Source organism: Lactuca serriola, chromosome 6 (assembly GCF_051521515.1).
Source record: "Lactuca serriola cultivar US96UC23 chromosome 6, Lser_US96UC23_V15, whole genome shotgun sequence".
Taxonomy (NCBI): Eukaryota; Viridiplantae; Streptophyta; class Magnoliopsida; order Asterales; family Asteraceae; genus Lactuca; species Lactuca serriola.
In genome coordinates this window covers 137,249,804-137,267,425 of record NC_136413.1, presented here as the reverse complement: position 1 = coordinate 137,267,425, position 17,622 = coordinate 137,249,804, and positions in this window count along the sequence as shown.

Here is a 17,622-nt window from a genome sequence, read left to right as displayed (position 1 = left end):
ATCACTCCACCAGTACAGGTGGAGGCAAAGCGCCTACCAATTCTACTCGATGTGAGGTCCCTGTGCGCCAGGGAGAGTTCTCCTACAAGGACTTCACCAGATGCCAGCCATTTTCCTTTAATGGGATTGAAGGAGTCATTGCCCTTATGCAATGGTTCGAGAAAACAGAGTCAGTTTTCGAAATCTATTTATTCCCGGAAGGAAGCAAAGTGAAGTTTGCTGCCTGCACATTCGATGGCAAGGCCCTAACATGGTGGAACAGCCATGTTAATTCACTGACCTTGTCAGTGGCTAACTCCATAGGTTGGGAAAACCTAAAGGAGTTAATGCGGGAGGAATACTGCCCGTTAGGCGATATTCAAAAACTGGAACAAGAGCTGTGGGATCTCACTATGGTCGGCTCAGACATAGTGACCTACACAGACCGGTTCATCAAACTAGCAGCCCTATGCCCCGAGATAATTACCTCGGAGAGCAAGAAGATAGAAAGATACATTTGGGGTTTGACTGCTCCGACCCAAGGAAATGTATTGTCTTCTAACTCAGCCACGTTCGATAGTGCTAAACACTTGGCTCAACGACTCATTGATCATGGAGTCCGCCACAGCGTAAAAGTCCCTATTCCCGAGTCATCGAGGGAAGAGGACTATAATCAGAAGTCAGGGAACAAGAGGAAGAAGAATTAAACACCACAAGACACCCCGCAAGAGCAACAAACGAGTACTATGTACGCCGCAACGACGCCTACTGCTTCAGCACCTGCCAGTCGTTATGCTGGAAACCTTTAGAAGTGTGGAAAATGCAACTTTCACCAATGCAGTGTTTAAACTGCCACAGAAAGGGACACACAGTCCGTTACTGCAGGGCACTGGCTCAACCGATCTCCCAAGTCCTCGGAACTGAAGAAAACCAAGCCTGCTATGACTGTGGTGAGACTGGACACCGTCAGAGGAACTGCCCGATAATCAGGAACTCAGGCGCGGATGGACGTATCTGATGATCACCGCAGGAGAATCTACCCCGGAGTCGTCGACGAGTAGTGGTACGTTTCCAAATTAGTTTTTACTTTTAACAATTAATTTATATTCATATAAGATTAAAATTGGTGATGACACTTAAAAGTAACTATAACAACTCACATGTTGAAATAGGTCACAATATTCAAGAGAACTAAAAGATCCCTTAGAGAAGCTATTATGGCTCACCATATACATTCAGGGTTGTGCGCAACTAAGATGTTGCAGACTTAGAGTGAGTAACTCCGCTTAGGTCCTCGTTCCTTAATTGGTTGAGGATTTGAGGCAGAGATACTCAGTCGACCGTCTGGCACATCTTAAAAATGCACAGCTGGTATATGACGAGCAATGGTAGTGGTACCACGGGGGATTATGGTATAAAAGTATCCTTTCAGTTAATAAAGCGCTTTTATTTGTATGTATGTGCACATAGCGGTACGATACATAGGAGCGTTAACCTTAATTAGAAAACAGGAAACAAGAGAACAGTTACAAGGAGTACATTGTTGAACATACTAGGAGTATAGTACAAATCATACCAGGGATACATCGTCGTATATCAGACGCTTCTTTCATTTGACCAAAACTTTTTTCAGTATAGAGTCCGTTGATTTCCTTTCGTCATGAGTTGGCGTGGTCCTCACCATACTGAGTTCATAGGTTTCTATCGCCTCGATTGGCAAGTTCTCGAAACTTTCTTCATTCGTATCAAAGGTCCGACCTAAACCTAAACTTTATCTTTCGCATTCTAAACCCCGAAGTACTTGTGCGAAGAGTACTTTGTCCTACGGAGCCTTATCGTCAGACGTCCGCAGACAGTCACGACATACCACTCGTCCAGCAGATCGAGTTCTAGCACAGAGGCTAAGGACAAATATAGCCCGCCTATTATTATTTAGTGTATACACAAGGGTGGTATATGAGTATGATTACGCAGATCTAGTATGTGAGTTTCCGCCCGATCTCCTGTTCTCCGTTGAGTTGTGGACCTGGGGCGGAGTCGCACGTCCGACAGTCCTACTAATCCTAATTATATACAACTTGTATACACGAGGTAATGATAGATGGACCAAGTATGAATCCTATCAAGAACACTAGGCAAAGTTGCCAAGTCTACGAGTGAGTATTCTGCAAATCAGAAGAGCGCAACCCCAGTAGGAATGATAAGAGAGCTAATTTCGGGACAAAATTCATTCTAACGGGGGGATGATGTGACAACCCAAAAATTTCCATTCGGTGAAACCATCCACTTCAACAGAAGCCAAGTCTATTTCTGCTAACTTTCAAACTTTTGGGATAAGTTTGAGCAATTCAGGATTTACACTTAAGAAGATATCAGGAGAGAGGATGCACTTGGGTTTTGTGCAACTCTGTTATTCCAAAACTCTATGATATTAGCGTTCATTCCGGGAATAAAATATTTTTCTGCCAAAAATCCCAGGACTATATATAGAAATCTGAACCATATTCATTCATTAGCTACAATTCCTACTAGAGAAAAGTCAAATTCTCTCTCACGGATCTTCGGGTTTTTATCCCAAATCGTGAGTACTTCTATCTAGTTGTATTATATAGCTTAGATTATGTTTTATAACATCAAAATCGGATCAAAACCCCAAGATTTGGGAGTTTACCGCCCAAGAACATCTTGGAGAGTAAACTCTCTTATAAGAGCCAAAGTGTGCCCAGTGTCCCCCTAAACCTTGGAAACCAAACATGGGACAAACTTTGACATTTTTAGGCATCAAAATCATTAAAAATCAAGGACCAAAAGTGAGTTCACGGCCAAGAAAGTTCTTGGGCCGTGAACTCCATTTTAGGGTGCCAAAATGCCCTAAATGCCTTCCACAAGCCAAGAAACAAGCATAACACTTTACCATGATAGGACCCAAAAAAACCAAAATAACAACACCATAGGTGTTTACGGCCGCAAGCTTGTGACCAAATGGTCCATGGGCCGTAAACTCAACATAAGAGTGTTTTGATGCCACAAACACTTCCTAAGGCTTAGGAAGGAATTTAGAATGCTTCCTTATGACCTTTAGGACCCTCATAAGTATAATTGGCCATGAGTTTATGATAGTAAACTCATTTGGGCCGTGAACACCTCAAAAACTCCAAAGAAGGTGGTCTTTCTCATCCTAGGCTAGAGTTAATGTCCCTAAATCATTCCCTAGCTTTCATACTTGCATTCCCACATGTGTAGCCATGAGTTTATGGCCGTAAACTCCCTTGGGCCGTGAACTCATGGTAGTAAACTCATATGTGTGCCTTATACGTTCCTATGTTGAATCACATGTGATTCCAACACTTGGTCAAGGTGTTTCCTAGTCCCGGAAGGTGTTATCTTTCATATAGTTGTTTATAAACACTATATTCATGTCATTATGTGTCCTTAAATATCATTTAGGACTTATTGTGTCTCGGGACTTCATTCATGGAACTTCTCATCCGTACGCGCATACCCGTTTGAATCACCCACATCAGGTGAGTTCATACCCCGTAATGAATCTTTTAACTATTTTAATTGTTTTGAGGAGGGGAATACAAGTTGAACACAATGATAATTGTGTAAATGTTGTTATAAACATCTTTCAAAATGTTACTTATGTTATTTATAAGTTGTTAAAACATTTCAAAACTCTTCTAAAGGTTATGATACTTTATAGTTATACAAAACTCCATTTTTAAAGTATAAGCATAACTTTGTAGATAAATGAGTCTTTTCAGTAACAGTCCAGTTAGAGCATTAGTAAGCTATTATAGGTATAGTTTAAGAGAATGCTATTCATTACTTCTAGTACAATGAAGCACACAAAGAGTCAATATCAGAACAGAACAGAACATAACAGAACAAACAGTGAAGAGAATCAAACAATACTAGAACAGAACATAACAAACAAGTAAATTTGCTATAGCATGATAACACGCAGACAGGATTTAACTTTAATGTGAAATACATGGCTTGCATGGATTTGCTCGGGTCGCGTATGGTTCCCTCAATCTCCATACATGAGAGCGGTTAGTAGGGGTTCCAGCTTTCACATTATGACCGTAATAAAACACACATATGTTTTTAGGTTGATAGTACCTCCGTATGTCATTATAAACGACATCAGGGTACTCATTTCTCCCATTACTTTCATAAAGTGTCGGTAACACTTGAAGGTTAATCTATTCTCTATTCGAGATAGGTTATAAACTAGGGAGAATGTACTTTTCAGTTGACAAAGGAACAGTAGAGTCTTGGTAGAAGACTGCTTTAATAACAGTAGAGTCTTGGTAGAAGATTGCTTTCATAACAGTAGAGTCTTGGTAGAAGACTGCTTTGAAACAATCGAGTCTTGGTAGAAGGCTACTTTTAAAAGTTAGGAACATAATGCTAATCTTATGATTCCTTAATGTATACACTATAGGATACATATATGCTAATAGATTCCGACAGCTAATAGGATGTGTGTTTTCCGCCTCATTGCCTGTTCTCGCTGGATTGGGGTCTTGAACTGAGTTCCCACAATCTATTATCTAGCTGAATCTATATATATTTATGCTTAGTATACATTAAGTCATCATAAGGGTACCAAGTATGGATCAGATTATAGGACACAGAGTCAAAGCACAGTTTTTCTAGTACATAACTTACTTATCAAAGTCAATGTTTTTGATAGACAAAACTAGAGATTTCCCAGAAATTGCTTAATCCATTTTATTAAGCAGTACAGTTTTAAAAGACTTTAAGTGAGTTAACTCTATAATACCTTAGTTTATATAATGAGCTTTGTTGCTTCAATTGCAGCTGCATGAACAATGTCCTTTTGGATATCTGGTGAAGTCAACTTCAGATTCAAAGGAGCATTATTGAAAGTAACAGCTTCAATGCTTTGATTATGATCAGCTAGAAATTGCAACAACTCTATAAACACAATAACTAAACAAAGTGTAACATGCTATATAAAAAATACAGATTTGTATGGTTAAAGAGAATGAGAAGAAAGAAGAAAGATATAAGAAATATGCATATTCAAATGGAAAAATGATTTGTCACTTTCTCCTTTCAATTACTGCAATAAAACAAAGGAAAAAAGGTGGGGCTACTATATCTTTCCCTACAAGTGGGTGGGATTTAATTTAATATTCAAAGGGAAAATGGCATGCAACATCAAAATAAACAAAAGGGTGAGATTAATTAATTTATATTTATAAGTGGTTCAACATTTGTGTCATTTGGGACGATGATAGTTACCAAAATTGTGTATATATATGTATTTGTGCCTTGATTTTTGACATATCAATAAAAAGGATATATTGTCTTGTAATATAAAAGTCCACTTCCTTTCTTTCTTTATAGAATTTGTATATTTTTACAGAGAAAGAGAAAACTTCCTGTAGAGAAAGAGAAAACTTCTTGTACTTCTTTAAGCTTTTGTTTGATTCCAACATGGCAACAGACAAATAAAATTACACAATAATAGTAGGATTCTAAAACAAAAGACTTGGGGATGGGGGACATACCTTATCTACTCCCACTACAACCTAAATAAACACAATCAACATACATTGTTCCACATATAGCTTAGAATAAAACAAAAATCAACCTAAATTTGCTCATAATATCATTCATTAACGTGTTTCTTGTATCATACAATAACTTGGTTCTTACTCAAATGCTCTGATCTCCAACTCCCATTGGCCACTAGCGATTTCGATTAAGGGGAATATTGATTTTGAAAACGACGATGGACAGTGACTCAAGTATGCACGCTTCTTCCGGAGCAAGAGAATTTTTGGATCCTACTGATTCAATCGATTTGGGCCTAGTTTAAAAAAAATTAAAATCCAGGCTAGGTCTGGGCTTACTCTGGCCCTCAAGTGGCTCCGCCAATGCAATTGGACACCACTGAAAACCATTGCCAATACAATCTAAAAGTATAATGTAGTAATAGCAAGAAACGGAAGTATGATGCTATAAGACAAAATAAATGATACTGAAATAATAGAAGCGAATATTGTTGAGTGAAATAGTTAAATTTTCTTTCTTCTGGTGAAACTAAAAATACTTACTTCTACTTACATAATTATTAGAATAAAGATAACAATGCAATATTTGGTTCTATTCTCATGACAAACGAACATAGGTCATGGGTGTTTCTGTTTATGAGGATATTTGAGTAATGACCTAATTTTGTGTAATAAAATCAAGAAAAGAGCTTTAAGGTAGTTGGAAAATTTGAGTAATGACGTAATTCTGTGAGATATTGAGTTTGAGTCGAATCCCCTAATTTAGAAGATGAGGTAGCTCGAATAAATAAGGAATCCAAGTATGAGATAAGACATAACTCTAATTCTTCTTCAGGTCTTTCTGTTTGAAAAAACAGAGTAGCCCCAAATGTTAAGCACAATCGAGAAATAGAGCAACCCTAAGTGACAACAAAAATCCAAAATTGGAGCAGCACCAAAGGGTAATCAAATTTGAATCCTACCCCAATTATTCTACAGGTATATTGATGGTTTAGAAATGTGATTTTGGAGCCTGCTTCTTTTTAAAACGTTCTAAATATTTTTCAGAAACATATTTAGATAGACTATGACTTTATATCACTCAGTTAATCTGGAGTTTTATGTATGAAAAAAGCTTCAGTCATAGCTTTCAATGATTTTCACTGTTTTTATTATTAATTTATGTTTACAACTTCAACAAAAAGATGACAAAAACCTAGCAAATGTATGTGGTATCACTAACCTTCTTGTGTATGACAAATTCAAATACCATTGATTGGAGATTGAATGTGATTCCTCATGTTATGTAATTGAAACCTAGCAAGTCATGGTATTCAGTTTCCATTACATAAACTCCTATGCCTTAATTACATCAATGAGAAGGTTATGGTATTTTATAAGTTTTGACAATGTATCAATGGCCGGCTAGTGCATGTATTCAAATTTCAATGATTTCCTAAATTGGTGTTATAATACTATGGGTGATGTGGCACCAAAATGGTGTTATAACATGTTGCCCATACCCAATACTCTAAGGGATTTGATCTGATTTTAATGATGGAATTTCTACGTTTCATATATTTCTTTGTTGAAAAGAATATCCATATTGTTTATTTTCTCTTATCTTAATTCCTTGATTGTTACATTTATGCTTAATTTAAAATTAAAAACAAGAAATCTTTTAACACATCTTTCTATTGTTTGTCAACAGATACTTGATGGATCATGTAGAGGTCGCTTTCTTGGTGGCTGCATAAGCAAGAAACAAGCTTTTAGCGAAAAAAAAAAGAAGCTTAAGGTAGCATTCTTCAAATTATCGATCGGGTTTTAGCGAAACAAAAGAAGTTTAAGTGCAAGAAAATTCATCCGAATACAAAACTTTAAGGCTATAACCCGGTAGATAATTTGAAGAATGGTTTCTTGATATGGAAAGAATTTCAAGTATGGTTCTATAATTGGGTTGCATTTCCAAAATACAAAAGTCCAAATAAGAATGAAAGTAAAATGTCATAATAGGAAGAAACGGAAGTAGGATGTTATAAACAGAAAAATAAAACTATATTGCTATTTCTTACATTTAGCCCAAATAAATATGCAATATTTTAATAGGCACACACTTTAATAAAAATGTATGTTTTTAAGTGAAATACTCAAATTTTCTTTCTTCCCGTCAAACAAAAACTATTTACTTCAACTTAAATGATTATTAGAACAACGATAACAATAATATTTGGCTGCTATTATACACATACTTGACCATTTAAAATTTGCTATGGTTTCATTAACATATGTCATGAATGTTTCAGTTTTATTACAATATTTAAGTAATGAACTAAGGGTATGATTTATCATTTTTCGATATGTTTCTGTAACTATGGAGTTAGCGCCGCTTGAGTAAACCCCGACGACTATGGAGTTAGCATCTGAAAACTATGGATTTAGCACCTGATCTATAAACTTTGGCAGCAATGGACTTCGTGCCAATTCCTTAGGTAAATCCTTAGGAATGAATGAATGAAGGATAGTGGATTCTTAGGGTAAAACCTTAAGAAGATAATGGGGATGGGTATTTGGGTTGATTTTTTGATAATTGAATATAATAAATGTATTATTGTGGGTTGAAAACCCTATATGCTCACCAGGCTCCCAAGCCTGACCCACTCAGTTTTCTTTTCATTACAGGTAATGACAAAAGAGTATAAGTCGGCGGACTTGACGAGAGATTTTGGATTATAGATCAGTAGTTGAATAACTATTGTAAAGTCTATTTTATATTGTTTATGCTTTTGGTCTGTAACGAACATGACATCCCGAGGTTTTATTATTTAATGAAAATACATTCTTTTAGAGAAATGTTTTGATAAAATGGTTATCATATTTTATTTTGGGAACAAATTCCGCAACCGCTTTCTTTAAACGATCACTTTGATTTATAAAACAAAGCATAAACAAATCGGTCTTTTCGGGCCGTGAAATTGGGGATGTCACAGTTGGTATCAGAGCATTAGTTTAAGAGAACTAGGAATATGGATTTATTTCTAGACTTAAACTTAGAATGCTAAGCAATGATTGCGAGTTGAGTGTGTCCAATATATTTTAGGTAGTACACCTAAATTGACACAGGCACTATTTTATTTTAGGAAAATTGCCTAAAATGCTTTTACATGCTAAATGTTTTGTGTGATAACTATATTGATGCTATTATTGGTTCGGATCTATGGTCTGTTGCCGATCGGATCTGGAAACCTTATGTGTTTAGGATTCTAAGCGTATGGCTACGATATTAGAACTAGCATGTAAACGTTTCGGGGTGATAAGAAGATTTATACGTTTATCGTAATTAAAGCTTTCTTATTTTAAAATTCTCGCTTGGTGCACCGAATGTCTGCTTGGATGTACAAGGTGTCATGGTGAAGACTCATAGAGAAATTGAGTAAATGGAGGAAATGAAGAAGGCTTATGATAGTGGATGACACCTATCGGAAGATATCGTAAGAGTGGTATCTTGCCTTTAGAGTGTGTCTATGAAATAAAAGTACGTTTAGAGGAGTACGGTACGTCTAAAGTACACCTTCGATTGGCAGGATGATGAAACGATTGGTGAAATTCTTGAAGTTGTCACATCGTCTGATATTTTCATCACCAATCGATTTGAAGTAGAGTTGATGATTGAAGATTAAGCAATGAAGAAGTCCTAGTAGAGTCTAGGGAAATTGTTTATGATTACTTGGACACATTCGTATGTGTTGAACGATTATATGATTTATGTATGGTGACTTGGCTAACTGCGAGACAATACTTGGGACGAGTATGAGTAGGTGTGAATGGTAGTAGAGATCTATACTACCAGAAGCACAGGACTCACGCTTGGATCATGGGAAGTCACAAGGTTATCAAGAAGCTAGTAATTGATTCCGTTTTATTCAAGTATGTCATTACCATTGTTTCGGTAATGTCTAGTAAGATAGTTGTTATTCCGACCCTAGGGGTCATATCAAGTGAGTCCGACTACGATGAGAGGTCATCGGGACACGACCCATCAAGTTTATTACTTAGAATGGAGAGATAAATTATGGAGTCAGTATACGAATCCTATTTCATTAATGATTCCGGGACGTAATCATCCTAAGGGGGAGATAATTGTAACGCCCGTAGATCAGGGCTAGTCAATTTAGAGACGATAAGCATCAAAAATGACTTTTTGATGGAAGATAATTTAGAAGGATTAATCTTAACCAAGTTGTAGTATATGTCACAAGGTTTCCGTGCATATAAAGAACGCCAAAATCCGAGTTATAACGAAGAAGTTATGACCTGTCGAAGTTTCACGACAGAACCGGCACGACCCAGCGCGATGTAAATAGTGAACTTAAGGTAGATAGATATTTATCCTTAGTGATCTAAAAAAGAGTTGAAGATTTATTCGATAGTAGTCCAACGATAAAAAGACAGACAAAAACGGAGTTCAGATGAAGGAGTTATGAATTTCAAACGGAGTTTTCCTGTCCTGACCTACTAAAGATAATATATAACTAATATACTTATAATATATTAAAAATAAAGTCAAAATTAGCCAATGGAGTCTAAACGAGAGTTGTAGATACTAATCTCACCTTCGCGTCGATATAAAGAACGTCGAAAACGGAGTTCGTATGCGAAAGTTATGAATTTCTGAAGTTCAGGGCGTGAAACCCCAAAACTGTCAGAGCCCACGACGTGGAACAAGGTTGCCACGACGTGGCAAGTGTCCTGACACCTCCGGGAGGCCCCAGATGCAACTTGGGATGACGCATGCAGTGACGACCAGCCCACGACGTGGAACAAGGTTGCCACGACGTGGCAAGGGCCAAATTTGCCCTATAAATAGATTTGAAGGGCCAGTCGTTTAGGGTTGCTATTTTCTCTCTTCTCTCTCCCGTTTTGCATCGATTTACGTGCCAGAAATACCCCGAAGCCCCGGTATTATTCTCTAGCCCCGAGGCAAGTCCCGAGATCCCGAAGATCCCGAGAAGTGCGGTTCCCGAGCGGAAGCTCTGCCCGCGAGAAGTTCAATTTTTGAAGAGATCTTCCAGATCTGCTGTGGATTACTACTTCTGCAAGTCCTAGTGTTGTCCGATCATCTTCTGATCAAGTGAGTGTATACTACCTTTCATAAACACGATAATAATACAAGTATGGTTTGAGTGTATTAAGTATATTGTTGTTTATATGCGCGAGTGTGTAGTTACTTTCTTCTAACACATAAATATGAAGTATTTGCTATGAAATACGTGCTATGTGTTTATATGTTATTTGACTATTTGAGATGGGCATGGAATTTGGAGTTTTATACAGGTGTTAAATGATTTAAACTGTGTAAGTATTTATATCTACAAAATTTTTGGGTAGAACATGGGTAGATGGGATAGTTGGTGACTATGGAGTTAGCGCCTGCTGTTAGATAAACCTTCGTGACTATGGAGTTAGCGCCTGCTGTTAGATAAACCTTGGTGACTATGGAGTTAGCGCCTGCTGTTAGATAAACCTTGGTGACTATGGAGTTAGCGCCTGCTGTTAGATAAACCTTGGTGACTATGGAGTTAGCGCCTGCTGTTAGATAAACCTTGGTGACTATGGAGTTAGCGCCTGCTGTTAGATAAACCTTGGTGACTATGGAGTTAGCGCCTGCTGTTAGATAAACCTTGGTGACTATGGAGTTAGCGCCTGTTGTTAGATAAACCTTGGTGACTATGGAGTTAGCGCCTATTATTAGATAAACCTTGGTGACTATGGAGTTAGCACCTATTGTATAAACCTTGGCGACGATGTGACTTCGTGCCTATTTGATGAACCTTGGCGACTATGGAGTTAGCGCTTGTTGAGTAAACCTTGGCGACTATGGAGTTAGCGCTTGTTAAGTGAACCTTGGCGACTATGGAGTTAGCGCTTGTTAAGTGAACCTTGGTGACTATGGAGTTAGCACCTATTGAGTGAACCTTGGTGACGATGTGACTTCGTGCCTGTTAAGTGAACCTTGGTGACTATGGAGTTAGCGCCGCTTCAGTAAACCCCGACGACTATGGAGTTAGCATCTGATAACTATGGATTTAGTACCTGATCTATAAACTTTGGCAGCAATGGACTTCGTGCCAATTCCTTAGGTAAATCCTTAGGAATGAATGAATGAAGGATAGTGGATTCTTAGGGTAAAACCTTAAGAAGATAATGGGGATGGGTATTTGGGTTGATTGTTTGATAATTGAATATAATAAATGTATTATTGTGGGTTGAAAACCCTATATGCTCACCAGGCTCCCAAGCCTGACCCACTCAGTTTTCTTTTCATTACAGGTAATGACATAAGAGTATAAGTCGGCGGACTTGACGAGAGATTTTGGATTATAGATCAGTAGTTGAACAACTATTGTAAAGTCTATTTTATATTGTTTATGCTTTTGGTCTGTAACGAACATGACATCCCGAGGTTTTATTATTTAATGAAAATACATTCTTTTAGAGAAATGTTTTGATAAAATGGTTATCATATTTTATTTTGGGAACAAATTCCGCAACCGCTTTCTTTAAACGATCACTCTGATTTATAAAAAAAGCATAAACAAATCGGTCTTTTCGGGCCGTGAAATTGGGGATGTCACAGTTGGTATCAGAGCATTAGTTTAAGCGAACTAGGAATATGGATTTATTTCTAAACTTAAACTTAGAATGCTAAGCAATGTTTGCGAGTTGAGTGTGTCCAATATATTTTAGGTAGTACACCTAAATTGACACAGGCACTATTTTATTTTAGGAAAATTGCCTAAAATGCTTTTACATGCTAAATGTTTTGTGTGATAGCTATATGGATGCTATTATTGGTTCGGATCTATGGTCTGTTGCCGATCGGATCTGGAAACCTTATGTGTTTAGGATTCTAAGCGTATGGCTACGATATTAGAACTAGCATGTAAACGTTTCGGGGTGATAAGAAGATTTATACGTTTATCGTAATTAAAGCTTTCTTATTTTAAAATTCTCGCTTGGTGCACCGAATGTCTGCTTGGATGTACAAGGTGTCATGGTGAAGACTCATAGAGAAATTGAGTAAATGGAGGAAATGAAGAAGGCTTATGATAGTGGATGACACCTATCGGAAGATATCGTAAGAGTGGTATCTTGCCTTTAGAGTGTGTCTATGAAATAAAAGTACGTTTAGAGGAGTACGGTACGTCTAAAGTACACCTTCGATTGGTAGGATGATGGAACGATTGGTGAAATTCTTGAAGTTGTCACATCGTCTGATATTTTCATCACCAATCGATTTGAAGTAGAGTTGATGATTGAAGATTGAGCAATGAAGAAGTCCTAGTAGAGTCTAGGGAAATTTTTTATGATTACTTGGACACATTCGTATGTGTTGAACGATTATATGATTTATGTATGGTGACTTGGCTAACTGCGAGACAATACTTGGGACGAGTATGAGTAGGTGTGAATGGTAGTAGAGATCTATACTACCGGAAGCACAGGACTCACGCTTGGATCATGGGAAGTCACAAGGTTATCAAGAAGCTAGTAATTGATTCCGTTTTATTCAAGTATGTCATTACCATTGTTTCGGTAATGTCTAGTAAGATAGTTGTTACTCCGACCCTAGGGGTCATATCAAGTGAGTCTGACTACGATGAGAGGTCATCGGGACACGACCCATCAAGGTTATTACTTAGAATGGAGAGATAAATTATGGAGTCAGTATACGAATCCTATTTCATTAATGATTCCGGGACGTAATCATCCTATGGGGGAGATAATTGTAATGCCCGTAGATCAGAGCTAGTCAATTTAGAGACGATAAGCATCAAAAATGACTTTTTGATGGAAGATAATTTAGAAGGATTAATCTTAACCAAGTTGTAGTATATGTCACAAGGTTTCCGTGCATATAAAGAACGCCAAAATCCGAGTTATAACGAAGAAGTTATGACCTGTCGAAGTTTCGCGACAGAACCGCCACGACCCAGCGCGATGTAAATAGTGAAATTAAGGTAGATAGATATTTATCCTTAGTGATCTAAACAAGAGTTGAAGATTTATTCGATAGTAGTCCAACGATAAAAAGACAGACAAAAACGGAGTTCAGATGAAGGAGTTATGAATTTCAAACGGAGTTTTCCTGTCCTGACCTACTAAAGATAATATATAACTAATATACTTATAATATATTAAAAATAAAGTCAAAATTAGCCAATGGAGTCTAAACGAGAGTTGTAGATCATAATCTCACCTTCGCGTCGATATAAAGAACGTCGAAAATGGAGTTCGTATGCGAAAGTTATGAATTTCTGAAGTTCGGGGCGCGAAACCCCAAAACTGTCAGAGCCCACGACGTGGCAAGTGTCCTGACACCTCCGGGAGGCCCCCAGATGCAACTTGGGATGACGCATGCAGTGAGGACCAAGCCCACGACGTGGAACAAGGTTGCCACGACGTGGCAAGGGCCAAATTTGCCCTATAAATAGATTTGAAGGGCCAGCCGTTTAGGGTTGCTATTTTCTCTCTTCTCTCTCCCGTTTTACATCGATTTGCGTGCCAGAAATACCCCGAAGCCCCGGTATTATTCTCTAGCCCCGAGGCAAGTCCCGAGATCCCGAAGATCCCGAGAAGTGCGGTTCCCGAGCGGAAGCTCTGCCCGCGAGAAGTTCGATTTTTGAAGAGATCTTCCAGATCTGCTGTGGATTACTACTTCTGCAAGTCGTAGTGCTGTCCGATCATCTTCTGATCAAGTGAGTGTATACTACCTTTCATAAACACGATAATAATACAAGTATGGTTTGAGTGTATTAAGTATATTGTTGTTTATATGCGCGAGTGTGTAGTTACTTTCTTCTAACACATAAATATGAAGTATTTGCTATGAAATACGTGCTATGTGTTTATATGTTATTTGTCTATTTGAGATGGGCATGGAATTTGGAGTTTTATACAGGTGTTAAATGATTTAAACTGTGTAAGTATTTATATCTACAAAATTTTTGGGTAGAACATGGGTAGATGGGATAGTTGGTGACTATGGAGTTAGCGCCTGCTGTTAGATAAACCTTCGTGACTATGGAGTTAGCGCCTGCTGTTAGATAAACCTTGGTGACTATGGAGTTAGCGCCTGCTGTTAGATAAACCTTGGTGACTATGGAGTTAGCGCCTGCTGTTAGATAAACCTTGGTGACTATGGAGTTAACGCCTATTATTAGATAAACCTTGGTGACTATGGAGTTAGCGCCTATTGTATAAACCTTGGCGACGATGTGACTTCGTGCCTATTTGATGAACCTTGGCGACTATGGAGTTAGCGCTTGTTGAGTAAACCTTGGCGACTATGGAGTTAGCGCTTGTTAAGTGAACCTTGGCGACTATGGAGTTAGCGCTTGTTAAGTGAACCTTGGTGACTATGGAGTTGGCACCTATTGAGTGAACCTTGGTGACGATGTGACTTCGTGCCTGTTAAGTGAACCTTGGTGACTATGGAGTTAGCGCCGCTTGAGTAAACCCCGATGACTATGGAGTTAGCATCTGATAACTATGGATTTAGTACCTGATCTATAAACTTTGGCAGCAATGGACTTCGTGCCAATTCCTTAGGTAAATCCTTAGGAATGAATGAATGAAGGATAGTGGATTCTTAGGGTAAAACCTTAAGAAGATAATGGGGATGGGTATTTGGGTTGATTGTTTGATAAATGAATATAATAAATGTATTATTGTGGGTTGAAAACCCTATATGCTCACCAGGCTCCCAAGCCTGACCCACTCAGTTTTCTTTTCATTACAGGTAATGACACAAGAGTATAAGTCGGCGGACTTGACGAGAGATTTTGGATTATAGATCAGTAGTTGAATAACTATTGTAAAGTCTATTTTATATTGTTTATGCTTTTGGTCTGTAACGAACATGACATCCCGAGGTTTTATTATTTAATGAAAATACATTCTTTTAGAGAAATGTTTTGATAAAATGGTTATCATATTTTATTTTGGGAACAAATTCCGCAACCGTTTTCTTTAAACGATCACTCTGATTTATAAAACAAAGCATAAACAAATCGGTCTTTTCGGGCCGTGAAATTGGGGATGTCACAGTTAACTTAGTGGATGAGGTTGTCGGAATAAAAGGAGGAATTCAAGTATGAGATAAAGCATAACTCCAATTTTCTTTAGGTTTTTCTCTTTGAAAAACAGAGTAGCCCCAAATGTTAAGCAAAAGTAAGAAACAGAGTAACCCCAAGTGACAAAAAAAATTGAAATTGGTGCAGCAACAAGGGGGTAATCAAATTTAAAGCGTACTCCAGTTAGTCTACAGGTGTTTTGATTGTTTAGAGATGATATTTTGGAGTTCACTTTCTCTTAAAACTTTCTAAATAGATTTTAGAAATATATTTAGAAAGAATGTTCTTAATTAAACAAGTGAACGCTTGATTGCAGGTTTTGGTAGATGGTAATTTTCTGAAATGGAGCAACGGTTAAGCTGTAAATAATCATTTTTGTTGGTAGCAAATTGGAAATTTGTTAAGAAAAATCCATTAGATTTGTAAACTGATAATTTGAGCTAGAATAAAGAACTCCACATATGGCCATTTGTATATTATTTATGTTGATTTTTGTGTTGGCCTAATCATTTTCTTGCATAAAAAACTGAGGTCGCTCTCTTTTCAATTAGTGGATGTGTACTTTCACCTTTTGCCTAGCATGTACTTGATGAAATGCTTATTCCTCTTTGATTTTCTTTAGTTAAGTTTATATCCACATACAACACAATCATATGACTTTCTACCACAATTTATTTTTAGTGTTGGCAACTACTTCTTACCACACATGGAACCTGTACATAGAGAAGTATTTTTGGGACTTATTTATGGATCCAAAATTCGACAGCTGGTGGTAGAGTTGATGCGTGATTAATTTCATATTCTGCTTACTAGGTGCTTGATGTAATGCCTGTGGCTTATTGTTCTTTCTTTTTCTTCAGTCAGTCAGGTGCATGTATCTAATTAGAATACAAGAATGTAATGGATCTAACTGAAAAAGTTATTACACATAGTGAATCCAGATCATATCTACTATTGCAAATTGTTATGTGATTTGATGGTTCTTTAAGATACACTTGGAGAAGGTGTATACAATTTTGAAAATATGTGTAAGTTTGCTATGAGCACTAAGTTGTTGAATATAAGACAAGAAGAAGAGAAAACCAACATATATATATATATATATTCATAATTTATTGAAACAATGACATATATGGCCCTTTCTTAGTTCCTAATCATATGACATGATTAAGGACCCATTTCCTTATTATAATCACATTCAAAGCATATATTGAAACTACAGACTCTACTCTGACATTCTAGGATCAAACAACCATTAATATCTTGATCACAATTACAACACACATACTTGGGCGTTTTATTTCTTCGGACATATGTTAATGGATGTTTATGATAGGGAACATTGAAGGTGCCTTCGTGGAAAACGTTTGCAAAACACTTAAATCGATTAATGCAATAAAGGTGAAAAGAATTTTTGCATTTTCCACAATAATAGAGGGGTAACTTGGGGTGCATTTCTTCCTCACAAATATCACAATAGAAATCTTCAGGATGATCCATGACTGGGGGATATGTCAATGGAATTTCATGTCCTTTGCAATACCTATGACCAAGGGAATCTGGTGATCTCATTGCACAATACATGTCCAATATGAAGTTGCAAGGCTTACAGGCATAGCTTATATGATCATACCACATGTTGCAAGCATTACAAAGAGGGTCAGGATCCATAACTTGGATAAGAGGATGCTTGTGGGATTTGTGTTTGATGGTTCTAGGTAGAAAGGCACAATTGACATCGAGGTTGAACTTGCAAGTTTCACATCTGTATAAAAACGTGTTGCCAAAGCTACCACAACCATTGCATCTACAGTAAATTTGTTGTCCCCATGTGTTTATCAAGTCAAGCGAATGATCCTGGTGAAGTGGATGTTGTAATTTGAGTGGTAACTCAACGCAATATTTGTGGAGAATGAATGAACATCCATCTTTGCAACTATAGTATGGAAAGGAGAGGGGTCGTACACACCCAT